General features: G+C 37.1%; 2 long non-coding RNA genes across 2 annotated transcripts; both read right to left on the bottom strand.

The window, feature by feature from the left end:
- Positions 1–1,971: 1,971 nt before the first annotated feature.
- Positions 1,972–2,325, bottom strand: LOC140008048 (uncharacterized). The gene is made up of 2 exons (XR_011815463.1): positions 2,181–2,325; positions 1,972–2,055 (listed from the first exon to the last, which is right to left on the bottom strand). It is a non-coding gene; the product is annotated as an uncharacterized lncRNA (long non-coding RNA).
- Positions 2,326–9,889: 7,564 nt separating this feature from the next.
- LOC140008595 (uncharacterized) lies at positions 9,890–10,782 on the bottom strand. The gene is made up of 2 exons (XR_011816099.1): positions 10,099–10,782; positions 9,890–9,973 (listed from the first exon to the last, which is right to left on the bottom strand). It is a non-coding gene; the product is annotated as an uncharacterized lncRNA (long non-coding RNA).
- Between the last annotated feature and the right edge of the window lie 516 nt (positions 10,783–11,298).

Below are 11,298 nucleotides of genomic sequence, written 5' to 3'. Positions count from 1 at the left end.
CTTTGGAATCACTTGATTTGGACTTAGGGAGCCTGATTTATGATGTTTGAACCAGAATGCGGTTTGTGAACCTGTTTTTGCGGTTCTGGTGTAGTATATTGAATTTTTGACCTGGTTACACGCGAAACTGGACTGAGTGGCCTTCTTCAACATTGTAGCGCTATCTCTTAGCTTCGAAAAGGTATATCTTGCACCTCCATCCGATAATTGTAGTGCCAATGGTGCCGAAACCGCAAAATGATGTCAAAAATTGTTTTTATGGTTTAGAACTTAACTTTCATTTCCGGACTTTTCCCTAGCTTGAATTGTACTCGTACTACTTGGAGCTTATTGAACGGTTATTGAATGAACTTATTTGTGCGACTTTGGGACTGGCTGAGGAAATAATGAAGCCTTGACGGCTGGAAAAGTAAGCAAATTTAGTGAAAGTGCTGTCCGAACTTTGAAAGGACTTGATTGCATTGAGTTTGTAATCTAAGACTTAGATTTGAGCAAGACAATGATATATGATGGTTGGTTCCTGAGCCGTGGAGGTGAGTGACCCTAAACTATTTCCAAAGTTACTTTTGAATTGTTTTCCTGCATTATTTACTCGATTGCATACCATGCGTGCTTGCATGTGAGTGTTCCTTGTTTGTTGTATTTTCTTGACTTCATGACTTGTATTATTGTTTGATAACGTGTTAAATGCTTTCAATGATTTCCAAAACGAGTTTTTGTGACGCCCCGAAAAAAAAATGAGTTTGAGAACCTGGAAATTTTCTAATTTTCTAGGGTTTATTTTTTTTTAATCGCCCGCCTTTTCTACATTTTCTTGATTAGAAAAATTTCCCAGATAAATTTTATGAGCAAAGATAGTTTTAAAATGATTTTTCTAGTATCGGTTAGTTTTTGAGAAATTAAAAGCGTATTTTGGACGTGGGACCCGCCAGTGCGGTAAATGCATTATATTTTTGACAACTTGTTGGAATTTTGTATTAAATGATATTATTTTACAAGGTGTTAAGATATTTGTATTGGAGAGACAAAAAGATAAGTTTTGAACCAAAAGGTGACAAGTGTCACCATAAGATTTAGTCTTGAGTTTAACTACTATTCATAACTTTACCATTTAATTAAAATTGGCCAAAAATCTCTTCATTTTGCAAGCTTCTTGGCCGAATTTATTGGAGAGGAAAAGAAAGAAAAGCTCTCAATTTCTTCCTTCTATTTCTTGCTCAATCTTCAAATCCAACCAATAAAACTCCAAATCATTCCATAAAATCTCTTTGCTAAGTGGTATTGAGGTGTTTTGTGGAGTTGTTTGGAAAGCTAAGGTGACTAGTTGCTCTATCTCTTGTATTGCTAAGGTGAGTTGTGAATGACCCCTCTCCTTCCTCTAATGATGTTCAATTCATGATTGGTGGTGGTATGAGATGCAATATTATGGATTATTTCTTGATTTGTGGTTGAAGTGATGAAGTTTTATTATTTTTGGGAATTTTTCTGTTTTAATATAAGCATGGTTGTGTGGCTATCTATGATGATTGGAAATGATGTTTAAGGACTCTATGAGGTGGAAAAAGTGGTCAATTGCAATCAATTTCTGTTTTGGAAGAAATTTCAGAAAATTAGGTTTTGTGAAGGAACATTCTGCCCGAATTTTTAGCTCCTAGTTAGAGGCTGAATTGGCCTTGGCTTAAAACATGAAAGTTGTAGGGAAGGATATTTTAGATGTGCCTACAAAATTTCAGGTCAATCGGAGTAGTGTAGAATGAGAAAAGTCGAAATTACTATTGCTATCCTGGTTTTACCCGAATGTAAGAATTGCGCCTGTAATTGGTTGTTTTGGTCAGGATTGCTTCCGAATTAGAAAAGAAACTAGGAGGTGGTCTCCACGCTATGCGCGGTGGATCAATGCAATTATGCCCTAACTTGTATTGGCTATTGAGAGTTGGCGTGATGTTAGAGTAAGAAGAACGCAATGATTCCTTTCTTTTCTTTGCAGCCCTAGCTTCACATCACTACAAATACTTGAATTCAGGTGCTGAAGATTGCCCTTTATGTGAAGTCTACCTGAGCAAGAAATATGTCACCACAACTTGTTGGATCGCAATACTGTAACAAAATATTCTAATTATCAAATAAAGTAATAACCAATTCATTGTGTAAACCATCAAAATTTGGTGGCACTTACATACCTCCCATTTTATGTTCCATACATACACATGATATGGTCCTGAATTTTGTTGTTTGCAGTCCAATTTTAGTTCTTCCACCTCCAGATTTCAAGTGGAAGCCATAACAGCATGTTGTAAGTCTCTCTGGTTGCAATGCCAGCTCTATGGCATCATCCACTTCTCAGATTTAAAATATCAATTTCAATTACTCCTACTTTCTTCAAGTAAGCCATCAAAAGCAGTTCTTTCACACAAAAGTTAAGAAGAAATTCTAGTACAAAAAACTATGAAAGAGAAATAGAATTCAAACTACCATGACATGAAGATGCTACAAATTTTTTAGTCTAAGAACCCGACAACTACTCTGGTCAACTTAACACAATTTTCCTTGCATAATTACTTAGCAAAATATTAAAGCCTTACCTTTGAAATATATGAAGATTGGTGAGAATGCCAACTCTTCACACCTGCAATCGCAACAAGAAGAAAGTGAGTTTTGGAAAAGAAAAAGGAAACTGTAAAAAAAACACACACACACATATGGTGGGTAAAGGTTAATGTTTCCAGTAAAACATCTGGAACCATGGATGAATGTAAAACCTCCATCAAAATCATCATCAATTCATCTCCAATCTTAATCATCTTTTCCCACCTAACAAAAGGAAAAAATGGACAAAAAATGTAGCTATTATCCAAGTCCAGATTAAAATGATGAAAATATTTATTGATGAAACATGCAAGCTAAATCCTTAAAAGATGGGAAAAAATGAAGCATGTCAGAAAATTAAGTATAGTGGAGATTCAGTGATTACAAAGCCCAAAAAAAATGAAGTTTTCTTAATAGCAAAATATCTGAGAACATAACAAACAGAGACGCAGAGGAGAGGAGAAAATGATTTGTTGCTTTTAGCAAAGGAAAAAAAAGATTAGGGAAAAAAAGGCAAAAAAATAGAAGAAACTAACTATTATTACTCGAGGGAGGTAGGAGGGAAAAGGGAAATGAAGAAAAAAGAGAAAAATGGAAAGAGTAACCAAGACAGAAGATTACTAGCCCCTTACCTTCTTGAGCTCGTCATCCACCAAATCCCATCACCTTCTGAGAAGAAAAACAGCTCCTAACACCATACGAACAAGAAGGAAAATCGACGGCAAAGTCAAAGAAGCAGGTATAGTTTAAAAGGTTAGGCAAGGTGGAAAATAGGCCCAACCATTGAAGAAAAAGCACAATTATTGTCACTCTTTTGAGTGGAAGCAAAACATTCGGTGGCTCACAGAACAGTCCAATTTGCAAGTGTCTAGTGACAAAGAAAGAAAGTTCCTTACAGCAACCACAGACGAAGAAAGCTCATGCAAAATGTAAAGGGAAAACAGGGGAAAAAGGCAGAACACAAATAAGAACAAATAATGGATAAATGAAAGGTAGAATAAAGAATCAAAGAAGACAGGAAATTTAACATAGGCTTACCTTAATGCAACGGCAAAATATAAAACACCCATAAACAAAGTAAGTAAAGCTGAGTTAGTCCACGAATGTTCGACCAAAAAAACATATTGGAATAAACAGCATTATAGATGAGATAGTTCAGTAAAAGAAAAAGCTCACCTGACCAATCTGTATCAAGAAGAGCAAAACCAAGAAGAGGCTTCGAAGGAACGGAGCAATAAAAGAGAAAATAAGAACAGAGCAAAGCAACTACCAAAGACAATCATGTAAGAGGGAAGATAGGATGTCATGCTATAAAAAATTATACAAAAAAAGAATGCAAAGAGTAAACACATCACTAACCATTAGCATAAGCAGAAAATCCGAGCAACAATGTCGGTAGCGGTGAGTTGGACAGAGCAAAGAAAGTGCTACAGTCAAATCAAGAAACTCCTTTCAATAGCCGTCAACAATAATGGAATTATGTTATATTACAAATACAACCCAAGGGTAAGTAGAATTTTACCTCTTGACATGAGCACGAAGAAGATGAAGAAAACGGTAAAACCAAAACCAATTTCTTGTCATCGGCAAGAAAAATGCAATGGGATGGCAAAATTGTAATACAATTGTCCTTATGGTCAACCGAACTGAATTATTACAATGACCACAATCAAGGATTTAATTATTGAAATGCTAGTTGCGCATGAATGTAAGCCGTTTGGCTGAATTGGCCACTGCCCTTTGTTACCGATCGACTCGAGCCAGAAGCGGATTCGATCGGGCGATATGGTGACCCTGGGTGAATTTGGTATACTCGAGTATTACCTTGTAGTCCGGCTATGTCCGGATGGGTGGAGTCCGGCCAATGGTCGGATGGGTGGAGTCCGGTCAACGTCCGGAAAAGGGGATGAACGAACAAAAGGATGAACGAGGGATTCTACTTACAAAAAAAATGTATTTTCAAACGATTGGAGGAATAAGGGGAAATGTTAGGGGAACGAACGAATAAACGAATAGCTCCATGTGAGCGCGTATCCTTTTAATGAATGTTACTATCGCTTTCCATTGTAAATGTTTCTTGAATTATTGATACTCCATTTTAATGTATTGTAAATGTTGTAATTGTTTCTGGACTTATCATTTGATTTATGACATCATTGAAATGAACTATTGTGAAACCGATTTGATTACTGATTTTAATGGTTACTCGCTGAGCTTCTAGCTCACCCCAAAAATATTTTATTCCCCTCCACAGGGCTCGTGGCGAAGGAAGGACTTGTAGTACTTGTTCACGTGACTGGATGGCATATGTCTTGTATAATTTGGATTTGGAATCATTTTATGTATAGTTGAGAATCGTTTCCGCTTCGCTTATAACATGTAATTATTGGAGACTTGGATGTATGTTTGTGGACCATGTAATGTATAATATTTGAGATTTATATTGTAATGCATTTGAGGATTGTAGTGAACGACTGAGTCCCGGCGAGAGTTGGACAGGCGGTCCGCCGAACCCTGGGGTACGCCCTAGGGGGAGGTGGGGCCGTCACACCTGGTATCAGAGCTTAGGCTTCAGATCTCTGTAGTGTATCCTAGGCTTGAAGTTTAGGATGCCGGACTGTGGGTTTGGTTTGCAATATTAGTAATTCTTGCGGGATGTCTTGACTTGATTAGTACAAGATGGAATGTCGAGGACGACATTCTTTTAAGGAGGGGAGTTTGTGACGCCCCAAAAAAAATGAGTTTGAGAAACCGGAAATTTTCTAATTTTCTAGGGTTTATTTTTTTTTTAATCGCCCGCCTTTTCTACATTTTCTTGATTAGAAAAATTTCCCAGATAAAGTTTATGAGCAAAGATAGTTTTAAAATGATTTTTCTAGTATCGGTTAGTTTTTGAGAAATTCAAAGCGTATTTTGGACGTGGGACCCGCCAGTGCGGTAAATGCATTATATTTTTGACAACTTGTTGGAATTTTGTATTAAGTGATATTATTTTACAAGGTGTTAAGATATTTGTATTGGAGAGACAAAAAGATAAGTTTTGAACCAAAAGGTGACAAGTGTCACCATAAGATTTAGTCTTGAGTTTGACTACTATTCATAACTTTACCATTTAATTAAAATTGGCCAAAAATCTCTTCATTTTGCAAGCTTCTTGGCCGAATTTATTGGAGAGGAAAAGAAAGAAAAGCTCTCAATTTCTTCCTTCTATTTCTCGCTCAATCTTCAAATCCAACCAATAAAACTCCAAATCATTCCATAAAATCTCTTTGCTAAGTGGTCTTGAGGTGTTTTGTGGAGTTGTTTGGAAAGCTAAGGTGACTAGTTGCTCTATCTCTTGTATTGCTAAGGTGAGTTGTGAATGACCCCTCTCCTTCCTCTAATGATGTTCAATTCATGATTGGTGGTGGTATGAGATGCAATATTATGGATTATTTCTTGATTTGTGGTTGAAGTGATGAAGTTTTATTATTTTTGGGAATTTTTCTGTTTTAATATAAGCATGGTTGTGTGGCTATCTATGATGATTGGAAATGATGTTTAAGAACTCTATGAGGTGGAAAAAGTGGTCAATTGCAATCAATTTCTGTTTAGGAAGAAATTTCAGAAAATTAGGTTTTGTGAAGGAACATTCTGCCCGAATTTTTAGCTCCTAGTTAGAGGCCGAATTAACCTTGGCTTAAAACATGAAAGTTGTAGGGAAGGATATTTTAGAGGTGCCTACAAAATTTCAGGTCAATCGGAGTAGTGTAGAATGAGAAAAGTCGAAATTACTATTGCTATCCTGGTTTTACCCGAATGTAAGAATTGCGCCTGTAATTGGTTGTTTTGGTCTGGATTGCTTCCGAATTAGTTGTTGAGGCCTTCTGATGAAATTTATCCCTATTTCTTAGATATCAGCTGGTTTTGGAATTTCTGGATTTGGACTTGGAGAGCCTGAGTTATGATGTTTCCGTTAGAATGCGTTCTGTGAAGCTGTTTTTGTGATTCCGGTGTAGTATCTTACATTTTTGACCTGGTTACATTCGAAACTGGGTTGAGTGACCTTCTGTAATATTGTAGCCCTGTCTCTTAGCTTCGAAACGGTGGGTCTTGAACCTTCATCCGACAATCGTAGCGCCTTTGGCTCCATTACCGTAAAATGACGTCAAAACCTGTTTTTCTGGTTTTGAGCTTAACTTTCATTTCCGAAATTTTCCCTAGCTTGACTTGTCTTTGTACTACTTGTAGCTTGCTGAATGGCTATTGGATGAACTTGTTGTTGTGTATGTACCTTTGGGACTGGCTGAGGAAATAATGAAGCCATGATGGCTGGAAAAATAAGCAAATTTAGGAGAAGTGTTGTCCGAACTTTTAAAAGAGTTGTTTGCATTGAGTTTGTGATCTAAGACTTGGATTTGAGCAAGGCAATGATATATGATGGATGGTTTCTGAGCCATGGAGGTGAGTGACCTCAAACTATTTCTGAAGTTATTTATGAACCGTTTCCTGCATTATTTACTTTTGAGCTGTTTCTAAAGTTACTTTTGTACCGTTTTCTTGCATTATTTACCTTTAAACTGTTTCCAAAGTTACTTTTGTACCGTTTTCTTGCATTATTTACCTTTAAACTGTTTTTAAAATTACTTTTGAACTATTTTCTTGCATATCAAGCGTGCTTGCATGTGAGTGTTCCTTATTTGCTATATTTTCTTGACTTCATAACTTGTATTATTGATTGATAACGTGTTAAGTGCTTTGAATGATTTCCAAAACGAGCTTTCTAGGCGAGTGTGTATTTTATTGCACTCGACCTAAATAACTGTGCAATTTTCAAGGATTTAATTATTGAAATGCTAGTTGCGCATGAATGTAAGCCGTTTGGCTGAATTGGCCACTGCCCTTTGTTACCGATCGACTCGAGCCAGAAGCGGATTCGGTCGGGCGATATGGTGACCCTGGGTGAATTTGGTATACTCGAGTATTACCTTGTAGTTCGGCTATGTCCGGATGGGTGGAGTCCGGCCAATGGTCGGATGGGTGGAGTCCGCCCAATGGTCGGATGGGTGGAGTCCGGTCAACGTCCGGAAAAGGGGATGAACGAACAAAAGGATGAACGAGGGATTCTACTTACAAAAAAAATGTATTTTCAAACGATTGGAGGAATAAGGGGAAATGTCAGGGGAACGAACGAACAAACGAATAGCTCCATGTGAGCGCGTATCCTTTTAATGAATGTTACTATCGCTTTCCATTGTAAATGTTTCTTGAATTATTGATACTCCATTTTAATGTATTGTAAATGTTGTAATTGTTTCTGGACTTATCATTTGATTTATGACATCATTGAAATGAACTATTGTGAAACCGATTTGATTACTGATTTTAATGGTTACTCGCTGAGCTTCTAACTCACCCCAAAAATATTTTATTCCCCTCCACAGGGCTCGTGGCGAAGGAAGGACTTGTAGTACTTGTTCACGTGACTGGATTGCATATATCTTGTATAATTTGGATTTGGAATCATTTTATGTATAGTTGAGAATCGTTTCCGCTTCGCTTATGACATGTAATTATTGGAGACTTGGATGTATGTTTGTGGACCATATAATGTATAATATTTGAGATTTATATTGTAATTCATTTGAGGATTGAAATGAACGACTGAGTCTCGGCGAGAGCTGGGCAGGCGACCCGCCGAACCCTCTGGTTCGCCTTAGGGGGAGGTGGGGTCGTCACAGTTTTCTAGGCGAGTGTGTACTTTATCGCACTCGACCTCGATAAATGTGAAATTTTCAAAGATGGAACGATTGAAATGTTACTTGTGCATGAATGTAAGCCTTTTGGCTGAACTGACCACTGCCCCTTGTTACCGATCGACTTGAGCCAGAAGCGGACTCGGTCGGTCGATATGGTGACTTGGGTGAACGTTTGGTATACTCGAGTATTACCTTGTAGGTTGGTGGAGGTTGGTGGAGCCTGGTCAATGTCCAGGAAAGGTTGAATGAACGAACGAACGAATGAGGGTTTTATTGATAAATGAAAAATGCATTTTCAAATGAATGAAGGAAAGGGGAATGACAGGAGAACGAACGAAGGAGCGAATGAACGAACGAACGTATCCTTTTCATGTATGGTTTCTTGTAAATGTTGTAATTGTTTCTTGACTTATCATTTGATTTATAACATCATTGAAATGAACTATTGTGAAACCGATTTGATTACTGATTTTACTGGTTACTCGCTGAGCTTTTAGCTCACCCCAAAACTATTTTATTCCCCTTCACAGGGCTCAAGGCGAAGGAAGGACTTGTAGTACTTATTCACGTGACAGGATGGCTTATATCTTGTACAATTTGGATTTGGAAATCATTTTATGTATAGTTGGGAATTGTTTCCGCTTCACTTATGACATGTAATTATTGGAGAATTTAATGTAATATTTAAGATTTATATTGTAATCTGTTTGAGGAATGTAGTGAACGACTGAGCCCCGGCGAGAGTTGGGCAGACGGTCCGCCGAACCCTTTGATTCGCCTTAGGGTGAGGTGGGACTGTGACACTAATAGGTTGCGCGCTACCCTTGTTGTGACGACTAATCCCATGTTATCACTGATGATAAGTCTATGTGAGGTCATCTGTGACGACATCAAAAATCATCACTAAATTGGGTCAATTATGACAAGTGTTTCATCGTCACTGATAATATTGTCATAAAAGGCCAAATTTCTTGTAGTGACTCCTAGTTTTATAGTTTTCTCTAACCCTATGTACTGTTATTTTGTTTTGCATGAATAAAAGTTGGGGCTAGCATCCCCATCTGGTGGACGGAGTTTGTTGATAAAAAAAAAAAAAGTCTATATGCCACCAAAATAAAGTAAACATTCAATTTCAGTCAAAAGCCACAAAAAATATGCATAACTGTGGGGAGTTATAAGGCCACAAACATATTTGAAAAGTATAATTACAATAAAAGTTTATTACCAAAACTTTTTTTAATGATTTTAATGGGAGCTAGAATGTGAATTTTCTTCTTTGCCCCTTTGTCCACCTGCAGAATTTTGTGTCATTAGTGGTTCAATCCAAAAAGAACTAGGCTAGCTAGGCATATATAGTTGATCGACTAAATTGGTCACAATTAAGTTTAGCGACTATTCCAACTTCTGATATTTAGTTTAGAGACTATCGTAGCCTTTTGCTCTTAGAAAAGAAACTAGGAGGTGGTCTCCACGCTATGCGCGGTGGATCAATGCAATTATGCCCTAACTTGTATTGGCTATTGAGAGTTGGCGTGATGTTAGAGTAAGAAGAACGCAATGATTCCTTTCTTTTCTTTGCAGCCCTAGCTTCACATCACTACAAATACTTGAATTCAGGTGCTGAAGATTGCCCTTTATGTGAAGTCTACCTGAGCAAGAAATATGTCACCACAACTTGTTCGATCGCAATACTGTATCAAAATATTCTAATTATCAAATAAAGTAATAACCAATTCATTGTGTAAACCATCAAAATTTGGTGGCACTTACATACCTCCCATTTTATGTTCCATACATACACATGATATGGTCCTGAATTTTGTTGTTTGCAGTCCAATTTTAGTTCTTCCACCTCCAGATTTCAAGTGGAAGCCATAACAGCATGTTGTAAGTCTCTCTGGTTGCAGTGCCAGCTCTATGGCATCATCCACTTCTCAGATTTAAAATATCAATTTCAATTACTCCTACTTTCTTCAAGTAAGCCATCAAAAGCAGTTCTTTCACACAAAAGTTAAGAAGAAATTCTAGTACAAAAAACTATGAAAGAGAAATAGAATTCAAACTACCATGACATGAAGATCCTACAAATTTTTTAGTCTAAGAACCCGACAACTACTCTAGTCAACTTAACACAATTTTCCTTGCATAATTACTTAGCAAAATATTAAAGCCTTACCTTTGAAATATATGAAGATTGGTGAGAATGCCAACTCTTCACACCTGCAATCGCAACAAGAAGAAAGTGAGTTTTGGAAAAGAAAAAGGAAACTGTAAAAAAAACACACACACACATATGGTGGGTAAAGGTTAATGTTTCCAGTAAAACATCTGGAACCATGGATGAATGTAAAACCTCCATCAATATCATCATCTGTCGCGCCCCATTTTTTGATAAATAAATAAATGGTTTAAAAATGTATTTTTTGATTCAATTTGTGATTTGGAAAATGAATTATGATTTAAAAGAAAAATGGGTCTAAATGGGGGGTTGAGAATGCGACGATTTGACCCAAAATTATAGTTTAAAAAGGGTTTTTGAAAAAATGGGAGTCGCCACTTGGTAATGAGTTAAGGTGTACCAAGTCACCTAAAAATGAATTTTTTAGGAAAAAGTTGTAAAACCCCTTTTAAACGACTCCTAGTCCACGTAAACCAATGAAAAAGGTTCGGGAGTCACATTTGACGAAGGGGAAGGCAAGGATAAAAATCCAAGGCACCCCTTCGACCTAGCCAAGGCTAGTTGCATGATTTAATCAAAGATTTTCTTGTTTTAACCAAAGAATTTATTACATTTGGATGCACTACATGAATGCAAAAGAAAGAAAAAATGCAATCCTAAATTCTATGATGTCTCTCGTGAGGTTTTTGGTCCCAGACCACATGAATTGTGGCGGCCAATAAAGGGAAACCTCATAGAGGTCGATTGATGCAAATGGTGACTCAAGTGCAAGTGTGTAAGTGTATAAAAAGATGC

The sequence above is a fragment of the Coffea arabica genome, chromosome 6c (assembly GCF_036785885.1).
Source record: "Coffea arabica cultivar ET-39 chromosome 6c, Coffea Arabica ET-39 HiFi, whole genome shotgun sequence".
NCBI lineage: Eukaryota > Viridiplantae > Streptophyta > Magnoliopsida > Gentianales > Rubiaceae > Coffea > Coffea arabica.
This window is presented reverse-complemented; position numbering and strand designations above follow the sequence as displayed.